This window comes from Mustela putorius, unplaced genomic scaffold (genome assembly GCF_011764305.1).
Source record: "Mustela putorius furo isolate JIRA1106 unplaced genomic scaffold, ASM1176430v1.1 tig00003834_pilon_pilon_pilon, whole genome shotgun sequence".
Taxonomy (NCBI): Eukaryota; Metazoa; Chordata; class Mammalia; order Carnivora; family Mustelidae; genus Mustela; species Mustela putorius.
Genome location: NW_025421987.1, coordinates 119,262,458 through 119,275,060, shown reverse-complemented (window position 1 = coordinate 119,275,060; position 12,603 = coordinate 119,262,458). Strand labels below are relative to the sequence as shown.

The window sequence follows — 12,603 nt, the reverse complement described above, 5'->3', positions numbered from 1 at the left end:
CCTGAGGCAGGATCAAGCTAGTTCTACTGGAGGACATAAAACGGAAGACTACTGGAAGACTAATTTTTTCTAATAGTTATTGATGTGGTAGCAGACCAGGGTCCTTGTCCCCTAACACAGCATGAATCATGGCAGGCAATTTTCATAGGCCATGGCCTGCTGGTCCACTGGAGTTGAGCTTTCAGCTGAATGACTTCCTGATAATACTCAGATCTAGAAAGAGTTAAGAAGAAAAAAAGGAACTTTAGAAGCTGCAGAGTTTGGGTTAAATTATGTACCAAGACAAGAAGAGGAAGCTGCTCATGTGTCATGTTTCATTTGTAAAGGTTCACTGGTTTCAGTTCTGATACCAGAACTGGATATCACTCAAATACATACAGTCCCCACATATCTGACTTGTAAAGGGTCTGTGATTTCTCAGGTCACCGCATATAATTTCAATATGGCTCCTTGTGCATCTGCAGATTTCCCCAGATGAGAGCATATTGTGTTTTTAAAATGCTATACATGTGGGAAACATTTATCATATCTCTTATCACATCAGAGACTTAAATTTAATTTCATGATGCACGAGGGGCAAAAACTATTACTCCCATGCTGTAGATGAGAATACTAAGGCTAGAAAAAGTCAACCCTGAGAACCATCTCTTTCTTTTATCTTCATGTGGTCCTTTTTTTGAAAGGTAAACTGATTGTATAAGCTGTGACAAATATGCAGTCAATAGTGGAGCAGGGTGATGGGGGCAAACCCATCATCTTCCCACCACTGTCCACTCCTGAGGACATTTGGTCTCAGTCTCTGCCTACTACCATCACCATCAATCATAAAAATGGTGGGTTCACTCAGAAGAAAGATTATTTCTGAGAAGAAAAGGAATACTAACTTTTATTTAGCACCCAAGATCCAGGGATGGTTAAATAACTTGGCTCAGTATTTCAAAGTATGACTTTAGTGAATCTCTTTGGCAGTGGGGCTTTTCTCCATGATGTAGGTGATTTTCTCGATTTTGTAGGTGAAAAAAACTGGGGCTGAGAGAATTTAATTCAGGTCTTGAGGGCAAGAATATGAGTGACCCGATGTCATTCCTTGCTACTGGTATTCCCTCCAACTACAGTGGCCACAGAGCCTTCTTTCTAATATAGCATTGAAGCCTAGAGGAAAAACCAAGAAGTGGGCACACACATGATAGGAATGAGACAATGACTGGTAGAACAGTTTCATATAAGTCAAGCCAACGGTTTGAATCAGCAACACTTTTTTTATGCTTAGAGATAAAAGGAGTTAAAAAATTAAGATACAGGAAATGGCCATTTTATCCTTTAAAAACTCAAACGACTTCATATGAAGGACCACACTTCTTCATCCTCCTCCTCCTCCTCATCATCTGTTTATTAATGCTTTATTTTTAGAGCTCTTTTACCTTTACAGAAAAATTGAGGGGAAGCTGGAGACATTTCCTTATACCGCCTGTCCTTATCCATGCACACAGCCTCCCTCCTTATCAGTACCAATCACCAGAGTGGTACATTCTTCACCCTTCATGAACCTACAGTGACATATCGACATCACGCAGAGTCCATAGTTTACATTATGGTTGACTCTTGGTGCTGTACATTCTGTAGATTTGGACAGATGCCTAATGACATGTATTTATCATTATACAGAGTATCGTGATAATCATTTCATAATATATGTAAATCAGAATATCATGCTGTACGCCTTAAATTTATACAGTGTTGTATTCAATTATTTCTCAATAAAAATGGAAAACACTCACAAAAACAAGCAAGTCTAAAAAATACAAAAATCATCAGTGCCTATTCGTCCTGTCCCACCCCAACCTGCCAGCAACCACTGAACTTTTTTCTTTTTCTTTTTTTTTTTTTTGTCTCCACAGTTTTGCCTTTTCCAGAATGCCTCAGAGTTGGAGTCATGAAGTATGTAGCCTTTTCAGATGGGCTTCGTCAACTTAATAATATGTACTACTAAGTGAAATTTAGTAATTTCACCATTTGTTTTCACGGCTTGAGAACTTACTTCTTTTTAACACTGACTAATATTCTATTGTCTAGAGGTAGCATCATTTTTTATCCTTTCACCTATTGAAGGACATCTTGGTTGCTTCCAAGTTTTGGCAATTATGAATATAGCTGCTATGAATAATTGGGTGCAGGTTTTGTGTGGACCTAAATTTTCAACTCCTTTGCGTAAATCCCAAGAAGCACTATTAGTTGAATCATTAATATATTTAGTCTTGTAAAATCTGCCAAACTGTTTCCCAAAGTGGCAGTCCCATTTTGTATTCCCACCAGTAAGTGAATGAGAGTTCCTCTTGCTCTACATCCTGGCCAGCATTCGGTGTTGTTATTGTTCTGAATTTTGGCCATTCTAATAGTAGGTGTTTTGTACTATCTTATTGTTGTTTTAATTTGCAATTACTTGATGATGTAAGACATGGAGCATCTTTTCCTATGCTTATTTTTCATCTATGTATCTTCTTCAGTGAGATGTCTGTTAAGATCTTCGGCTCATTTTTAAATTGGGTTGTTTGTTTTCTTATTATTGACATTTAAGAGTTCTTTGCATATTGTGAATAACAGTCTTTTATCAGATATGTCCTCTGCAAAAATTTTTCTCTGAATCTGTAGCTTGTCTTTTCATCCTCTTAACATTTTCTTCAGCAGAGCAAAAGCTTTTCATTTGAATGAAGTCCAGCTTACTAATGCTGTCTTCATGGACTATGTCTTTGGTGTTATATCTAAAAAGTTATTACTGTACCAATGTCATCTAGGTTTTCTCCTATGTTATCTCATAAGAGTTTGATAATTTTGCATTCCTTCTAAATTTAGGTCTATGATTCAGTTTGAGTTAATTTTTATGAAGGACATAATGGCTGTATCTAAGTCATTTTTTTGCATATGGATGTCCAGTTTTCCCAGCATCATTTGTTGAAGGGATTATCTTTGCTCTATTCTACTGCCTTTGCTCTTTCTTCAAAGGCCGGTTGACTATATTTATGGGGATCTATTTCTGGGCTCTCTGTTCTGTTCCATTGATCTATATGGCTATTTTTGTAAATCACTATCATGCTATCCTGATCACTGTAGCATTATAGTAGGCCTTGATGTCAGGTAGTGTCAGTTCTCCAGCTTTCTTTTGTTCCTTTGATATTGTGTTTTCTGTCCAGGTCTTTTGACTCTCTATATAAACTTTAGCATAAACTTTCAGATGTTGGTATCTGCAAAATACTGTTGGGATTTTGATTAGGACCACTTCGAACCTACAGATCAGTCTGGGGAGGACTGACATCTTGACAATTCCTATTCATAAGCATGGAATATATTTTCATTTCGTTAGCTCTTTTCTGATTTTGTTCATTATCATCATTTTTTAATGTCATGAATGAGTGCAAGAATGAGTAAGAACCTTTGAAAGAAACACCAGAAAAGAACATTTGATGGCCTGAATTTATCAATTCTCTTGCCACTAATTAATTAAATCCAAAAGTGATGGCAAATTTAATCTATAGTTTATCCAAACAAATGAATGAAAGCCTCCTGATATTTGACTTATGTTTCTAATGGAACATGCTATTAAAATAAGAAAAAAAAAAAAAAGGAAGCTGCTTTCCTGTCTTTCCAAAAGAAGCTGCTGTAATGGATGGAGCTTAAGTCCATTTCATTTTTACTGCATGGAGTGGGAAGAATACAAGATCCAGCTTTAAAAAATTATATTTCCAGGTTCTTAGTTTAATTAATAAACTTTAAAATATTGCTAAGAAAAGTAAGGAGCTATCCACAAAATTAAGGTCATTTCTCTGGTCACCGAGGGAGATAAAACTGTGTATACTTTTGAAATGTAAGAACTCAGAGAGATTTTAGGAATGACTTAAACCAATCCCTTGCATTTATTCATATGAATGGAAGAACTAGGAAAGAAATGATTAGGCCAAAGAAATACAAGTAATTAAGAGCATGGCTCAGATCAGATAAGCTCTGCATCAAATCCAACATTTGGAGCTTTCTGGATGACTTCACTTTCACCTGTATTAGAAAAAATGTCAGGTATTCTAGAAACTGAATATTAGAGAAAGTTATTCCAACTTAAGATGTTTGTAGCAGCTAAGAAATGTTACAGAAAAAATATTTATGAAAATATTTTTCATAAATATTTATGAAAATACTTTTCATAAATATTTATGAAAAATATTTTTCTAAAAACAGAGTAATTTCTTCCAAAAGATCACCATTAAAGGCTGAGACTTGTTGATCAGCAAAGGAGTCTGTTGCCAGAAGACATTATTTTTTCAAATCTGAATTCAGCCATGTATCTGAGTTGGTGCTCAATCTTTGCCAAGGTAGGAGTGTCCCTTCTCTTTCAGAGAATTGATATCCTGTTCAAAGACATGTAAGCCCCACAAGGGGAAGGATTTGGATTGCTTTGCTCACTGTTCTCTCTCCAGAGCCTATAATGGTGCCAGCCCAGGAATAGGCAGTTTGTAAATACTGTGACAAATACTTGTAAATATTTGTTGAGATAATTAATTTAGAAAACATTATCTTTCAAGAAAAGATGTTGGCCTTTGCCATTTTTCTAGATTTTCAAATAGCATAAATTATTTTTTTCAAGAATAACAGATCATATTCATCGAGCGCTTGCTATGTGCCAAACACTGTGTGCTGCACTATCTGCTTATGATCACAGGTATTTCTCACAACATCCCTATCAAGCAGGCAGGATTATTTTCTCCATTTTCACCAATGAGGAACAGAAGTGTAGAGAAGCTAGGTGACATGCACAAAATGATCAGCAAAGACACAAAGCTCAAATCTTTAACCAGTCCATTATTTGATATGAACCACAGTGGAAAGTTTTGCTCTGAGTCTGCATAAATGGAAACTCAGGCCTTCCATGTTTTTTCTGCCAGTTCTAAATTTGATTGCCTCAAATGTATCATTTATAGATGTTCAAAATGTGTTCTGCAGTTGCATCTGAAGGAGATCTATAATATCTTATACAGTGCTTTATAAACTTAGGATGAGGCAAGTTTATCGTAAAAGAGAGCTATAATATATGAAAATAGAAAGGGTCAATAAACTTATATTGCCCTCAAATTGAGAATCTCATTTAAACTGACAAAAACAAGTAAATTTGAAGTTATGACTGTGACTCCAGAAATGACTCATTGAGGGTTTTTAAGGATCTGAAAATAGCGCATAATCATAAGCATCATATGTGTGTTATTATATCTAGATAAATTAGAATTTGTTCTATGAAAGTGAGTAAGATTCACCTTTATTCCCTTTCTAAACAGAAAGGATATTTTCACAGAATTTTTTTTTAAATTACATTTCCACTTTTGTTGTGTATGAACATAACTAAAAAAAAAAAAAAGGAAGTACACTTAATTGAAATGTTTTGGGGAGGTGTGTCATGCATGAGCCACTAGATTTCTTCTGTGATTGGCAAAGAATTTAGCAACACACTATACTTTGTGTGCGCACAGTGAACATAGCTTATTATAGTCTAATTAACAATTACTGAACTCATCTTAAACCTATCCTTCAGAGAGCTGAAAATTAAAACGAGTTTAAAAGGGTTTTGGTATTCCTAAATTCCATTCCTCACTCACTTTTTTCCAGATGCACTTTAATTCATTAGAATCTTCATTTTTGCATAGGTTTTTTGTTTGTGGCTTAGTTCATAGGACATGATTTGTGGCTACTAGCAGAGCTTGTAATTGCTACATAGGACCATCATAGATTTGAATATTGATTGTTTTGAAGATTTTTCATACTTACAATATTGGATAATACTTATTCACTTAACTTCGACTTCACATAACTTTGTTGAATATTTTTTGTGATAATTTTAAGAATGAACAGAAATCAGCAAATGCTACTAACTCATCTTCTAGTGTCTCATAATTGTGCTAATACCTCAGAGAGATTTACTAGAATAATTAAGAAATAATATATGCCAACAATTCTACTCCTAAGCATATGCCCAAAAGATATGAATGCATGTATTCACAAAAAGAATTATTTAAGGATTTTCATAGCTGCTTTATCTGTAATAGCCCCAAACTGGGAGGAAAAATCCATTAATTGGAGAATGACTAACAAACTGTAGTCTATTTATATGATTGACTATCAAATAGAAATGAAAAATAAAACAACTTTCTAATCCACACAATAATGTGGACTTATCTCAAAGACATAACATTGAGTAAAAGAAACCACAGAGAAGAGAGAAAGCATTGTGTGGTTCTATTTATATGATGTTCAAGAACTGGTGAAGCTAATAAATGATGGCAGAAGTAAAAAAAATAGCATTTACACCTAGAAAGGAAGTGGTTATCAACCAGGAAGAGGTACAGAGAAACTTTCTGCATTGCTGGAAATGTCTATCTTGTTCTGGGTGGTCATTACACATAGGTATAAAAATGTAAAAATTAATCAAACTAAACACTTAGAATTTGCCAATTTTGCTGTAAATAAATTACACTTCAATTTAAAATTTTTTGTTCTGAACTTTTTAAAATATAGCCTTTTGTTTTGGAGCCATATCCTTTTTGATGTACATAAGCCTATTTTATTATTTTAACTATCTATTTAAAGAAAAAAAGTTATGCTCTGGTGAAGTTTTGCTTTACTGATAGGTGTGTTGGGATAACATGAACTATCACAACAAATAAACTTGGGTATTTCAGTAGTTTAATATGGAAAAGTTGATTACTCAATCACTATAATAGTTGAATATGAGTGCTCTTGTTCTCTTCCATATCGTGATCGAGATGGCTTGCTAGTTCCTGCCCTGAGGCCTCAGAATCTTCTACCTCCATCTGGAAAACAAAGAGAATGTAACTAGAGAATTTTTGAAGTTTCCAGCTAATGACATACTTGTTTTACTTAGGCCTTTCTGATCCTCCCTGTAAACAGCAGCCCCTTAATCAAGGAGCTGGGACCATGTCCCATGACTCCCAGACATGATCATATTAATCATCTCATGCCTGCCCTGTGACTTCCCCTCTTACAGGAAGCCTTATGGGGTGAACAATATATCAGGAGTTTAAAGACAGGCTCGGGCCCTGTATTTGTACCACGGGCCTCACTGGCTTCAGTTTAATTCCAGTCCTGTTGGACTTCAGGTTTTATTTATCTTCTTAGCCCAGCCATGGATGCATGAATGCATGTAAGAATGAATTTCTTCCTTGATCCAAGGCAGCACCTTGGATTTTGTAGATCCTGGTAATGAGGATGTCTTACAGATGGCTCTGATGTGCCCTCTCAAAGCAGCTAGATTGGAACATGGGGCCATATGCTCTAAAGTTTGAATAGTATTTTTGCCTTCAGTTGGGTCCCCAGAAAATTATTCCTCCATTGTCTGCCTTTGTGAAAATTAAGAAAAACAAATGCCTCATTTTGTTGTCAGTCCTGGTTTGCCATCATGCAGTCAGTCATCAGAGGGTCAATTCATGGAATCCTTAGTAGTTCATGTTGTTTCAATAATGTTGCATTAAAATTGCCTTCCCCCATTGTTATATAACATTGTTACAATCATAGTCTCATGAATTGTTTGAATAACATCATGCTATTCATTTCATGTTGTAATTTACTCTTTATTTCAGAAGTTTCCAGGCAAAATGAGACCAGAAAAACAAAGTCATTTGAACAAAGGGAAGCAACAGTGTTTGTTATACTTCATTCTCTGTATGATGTTTCCTTTTAAGAAGAAAGTTAGCTCCAAGTTATACTCAGGAAAAGAAAAAAAAAATCAAAGTTCCAACAGGGTTAGGGCCTCTTATCCACTTTTGTGAGAGAAGGTTGGCATCACACTCCTCCTACTCCTCCCCCTTCCCCCCAATTCCTAAGTAATTCACATGGCTCCATGGCCCCTGTGAACACCAGGCTGTCAACCTTCCTGGTCTGTTAGAGCCAAGCTTTTTCCTCAGTGGCCAGAGTTTTCACCCACAGTTAGCCACCAGGGGGCCGCCTATTTGGAAAAAAAGGGGGGGGGGCAGACTCCACAGCTTTCCTCCAAACCAACCAAAACATCCCAGGGCAGCTTTGGAGCAAAGCCCAGGAACTTGCCTGCAAGGGAGGACAACTTCTGTCCAGCTACAAAACCCTCAAGTCCTATATGGTATAGCTTTATTACAAGGGAAAAATAAAACCAAGCCCGGATTTATCGCCGACAACCGAAGGGATTTAAGGTCCGTGGAGAGGGAGGCCGCTCCCTCTCGCCAGGGAGTCTTGAGGTCTGCGACTTTTCTCTCTTGAAGCACCTGAAATACTGTGCATCCAGGCTTAGGCAACAGTTTCCGAATTCCTGACAGTTGTGGTTGTTAATGCTGTTCGCTAGGGTGGTGGCTTCTCGCCCCTTTCCGTGGGATGCTCACAAGACACTGGAATAAATCACGTCACTGGCTGGAAATCTGGAAAAGTCTCCAATAAATCATCTATACATTGTTCAGGCAGTTGAGGATACAAATCGTTATAGCTCTATCTCATTGCTGTACGAATAAATGTGTATATTGAATAATGAAGTAGGAACTGATTTAATATCCTCCACGAGAAAATAATTGTGCTCTCTCGTCAAAATAGTTTTTTTTTGCAACTATAGTTTCGTACCGACTGCAGTTTTTAGCTTTTTGGGTACTCAATATTTTTACAAGCATTCTTCTAGCCCAGAATGCAGCTGCCCGCTTCATTTTCTCCCAACCTAAAAACCCTTGGCTTTCAAGACTTAGACTTGAGGTGGGGGGCGGGGGGGGGCATTTTAAAAATTCATATTTGCCTGGGGCATAACTCTTCAAGAGTATAAATTACTTTTGTCTTCCGGGTTTTATTTGTATAGATCCAGGGCAAGAACAAAATCATAGGGCTGCTCTTCTGGAACCTGTGGAGTGTCTCAACTTTGCACACATCTTCCAGGATGTGCATAATTGGGGCGGAGGGGTGTCTTGCTCGAAGGCAAGTCAGGTATTTTCCAAACTATCATGGGGGATGGGAGGTAGGGGGCTGGGTGACCGTAAGGGAACTCCAGACTACCCGGCCCGTGGGAGGCCCCAGGAGGAGCCAGAGCGCTCTGCCGGCCCGACACGCGCCACAAGTGGTTTGGAGAAAGAGGGAGGAGCGTGATGGCAGGGGCCGCGCAGGTCTTGCCGGGCAAAGAAAAGCCCGTGCTTCTGGAAGGTCCCCCGCCTTCTTGTCACTCGTTCCCCATTTCTTCCTTTTTTCCCACCAGAGGAATGACGCCCAAACCTGAACCTCGGTGCGCACGCCGCCGGGTGGGTGGACGCGCGGCCAACCAAACCACCGCAACACTGCCACTCTGGGAAGGGCACCCTGGGTGGAGGGCACGGCCAGGACGGGGAGGAGAGGGAGCGCCCGAACCTGGGGAGGCAGGTGCGGAGGCGGCCGGCCCGGGGCGGTGTGCACGTGGGCCGCTGGGTAGGGGTCCGCGAGCGCAGAGGGGCGGACACTTCTGGGCGCCGGTCCCGGGCCGAGCGGCGGGCGTCGGGTGCCAGCCGGGAGGCTCCGGACGGTCGCGGCGGCGGGGCGAGCCGCTGGGAGGCCATTTCCTCGCTGCGCCCCTGGCGGAGCCGGGTTTGCTTGCTCTTGGCCGCCGCCGCCGCCGCCGCCGCGCGAGTGGGATCGCCGCGAGGGTTGAAGGGGAAACCAGGTCACCGGTTCGCAGACGCGGCACTGAGCCGGCGCCCCGGGCCCCGAGTAAGGCAGCGCCCGGAGAGCTGGCCGGGGCGGGCCGGGCGCGCGGGGGGCCCGGAGAGGCGGGGACACGGGTGCCCGGACCACACTCGCTTCCTACGCCTATAAAAGTGGAGTGGCCGGGGAGGGCCGCCGCGGCCCTGGCGGCGGCCGCCTCTCTTCGCCCAAGGAGTTGACATTTTGCAGGACTCGCGCGACGTCCCGTCGCCTGCGCTCCCCGGGACCCCGCCGCCGGGAGGAGGGGGCGGAGGAGGGTGGAGACTGCGGGGCTTGGCCAAGGAAGGCGCACATCCTCGGGCGGGCGGCCGTGACGCGGCGGGGATTAACTTTGCATGAATAATGTGAGTGCGCTTGGAAAGGAGACCTTCGGTTCCCCGGGCTCGGGGCAAGCGCCCGCAGGCTGCCTTCCCCGGGCAGGGGCGCTCAACCCAACCGTCTCGAGGGCACTGGTAATTTGGCGAGAGGACTGCGCGGAGGCGGGGGCGTGTGGGGGAGGGGGAGAAGGAGGAGGGGGCGGCAGCTCCAACTGTCCAGAAGGGTGGGCAGGCTGGCGGCGGGGATGTCGCGGAAACCTGAGGGGTGCGGGCGGCGAAGCTGGGCGCGCAGGCGGGCGGGCAGGCGAGTGTGTGTGTGGTGGGGGGGTGGTGGATTGTCAGCCGCCGCGTTACCTGCCTCCGCCGGGTTCTGCACCCCGGGTCCGGGAGGAGGTGCCCCTCATGCTCCGGCACCGCGCGGCGGCAGTCCGGGAGACCCAGCGTAGGCAGTGGTGGAGCCGGGTGGCTGGGGGCCCGCTCCAATCGCGCGGCTCCGTTCCTCAAACCCCCAAGCCCAGCTGTTGACAGGCTCCTTGTGAAATGGAGTTTGGCATCCTCAGCGCCGAACCGAGTGGAAGTTTCCATGATGAGGAAGTTCTGTGACACGGGGGTTCGGAAAAGGTTGGCAGACACCGGCGGGGGGGGGGGGCGGCGGCGCGGAGCGGGAGGCGGTTTAAAGGGACTGTGGGTCCCTCATCCCCCTTTTTTCCCTCCTGCTCCGGAACTCCGGGGTTTGGAAAGGAGAATAATCCTGAATGTTGGCGTGCGCTGTTGCCGGTGCCTGGCGACTTGGCTTCTCCCCGCCTCCTCGGGGACTCGGTGGCGATTTCGCTAGCCTCCTGGGTCGCGCTTCTTTGCCTTGCTCCTCTTTTGACGCAGCATCTTCCTCTGGGTCGCCTCGAGTTGGTTCTGGCAACCAGGAGTTGTGCCAGCTGTGCTCTCCCCCGCCCTGGCCTCCCGGCCCCCCCGACCTCTTGCGGAGGAGGACTAAACTGGGGGAGGTTTTCTGTTTTTTTTTTTTATTTTTTTATTTTTTGGTTTTTTGGTTTTTTACCCCTAATATAGATCGCTTCTTCTTAGCTGCGGTTGTCATTTTGGAGGATGATTTCCCAGTGATTATTGTTGGATATTGTTGGATAATTAATGGATATTAATCCATTGTTGGATTAATATTAGTGCTAATTCATGGGTTTGTTTGTTTGTTTGTTTGTTTTTAGTTTACTAAAGGTTAAATGTATAATTTTCCCCAAATGGGAAATTTTACAGAGAGGGTCTAGATGCTTAACAATTCATAAACTGAGTAAAAGAAAGAGTAAAGAGTTTACCTGAACAAACGAGTTCAGACTCTCCACCCTCCCTTCTCCACACATGTTTGAAATTTGTGAAGATTCAAATACTGTGCCTAATCGTGGGTAAATAAATTTGAAACAAAGTCTTCCTCTTAGCCTGTTAGTGGTCTTAGGTGCAAGTGAGATGCAGTTTTAAAGACCAGTTTTGAAGTTCAAAAACTGAAGCATTCCTTGGACAGTGTGTTAATGATAGAGCACAGCAGTTTTTATAATGGTAAATGTATTGGATCATGTAGACCTGTTGAGCAATATCTTTACACTATTTGGCTTTATTTTAGTTTAGTATGTTTATTGCAGTTTAATACTATGTAGCACGTACTAGATTACAAAGTAATAAAAATTGCATTTTAGTCAGAATATTCCGTGATTCATTCTGAAAATTCACAGTGACTGATCTGCTCCCTAATTCACTTCTGCTTACCTTTCTTATTCTGAAACAGGTCAGGGACTAAGAAACATTAAAGAGAAAGGTTTTTGCAAACTGAGGGCTGGGGCATGGGAGGGGGAGAAGGGGGAAGAAGAGACTGGTTGGGTTATGGACTTTGGGGAAGGTAAGTGCTATGGTGAGTGCTGTGAGGTGTGTAAACCTGGCAATTCACAGACCTGTACCTCTGGGACTAATAATATTATATGTTAATAAATAAATATTTTTTTTTAAGAGAAAGCTTTTTGAACAGTGGATGTTTTTAGGAGTTTTCATGCCAATTGGCTAAGGGTTTTAATTGAGGCTAACAGAAATTCAATAGTAAGCGATTTGTTTGGGGTACTACATGGGGAGGCATTGATGTACAATCATTTATTATTTGTACATGTTAAACTGATACTATCAGAATCTTATTTTTAATGAATGTCAAAGTTTGATATATATTGGAAGTGGGACCATCTGGTAGTAGATATGATTTGTTTTTCTTTTTTAGTGAGTGAGAGTAAGTGCTACTAAATATAGCCCTAGAACTATTTTTTTAATGAAGCAATTCCTGTTGGCATTATAATGCAAAGGCATAATTTTATTGACATTGGAATATTGTTTTATGGAGTAACTGAATTTACAAGAGGAATAAACATTCCACTTCTCCCCTTTCAGATTCTTTATTTTGCCATCATAACAAATCAAGACAACTTCTTTTTAATCTAGCATTTTTGGGAAAAGGTGATTTCTTAAAATTTCCTTAGGAGAAGAGAGAGCTGTGGATTCCTTTTCTTTCCTG

The 12,603-nt window shown here is 41.7% G+C and overlaps 1 protein-coding gene across 6 annotated transcripts in view; it reads left to right on the top strand.

Annotated features, from left to right (window-relative positions):
• Positions 1-9,644: 9,644 nt before the first annotated feature.
• THRB (thyroid hormone receptor beta) overlaps positions 9,645-12,603 on the top strand; it is a 381,314-nt gene continuing 378,355 nt past the window's right edge. For 3 of the 6 annotated variants that reach the window (XM_045088972.1, XM_045088973.1, XM_045088968.1), the window contains exon 1: positions 10,083-10,181. The gene's annotated coding sequence lies outside the window, so the exon portion shown is untranslated. The other 3 variants (XM_045088971.1, XM_045088969.1, XM_045088970.1) reach the window with 3 other exon arrangements.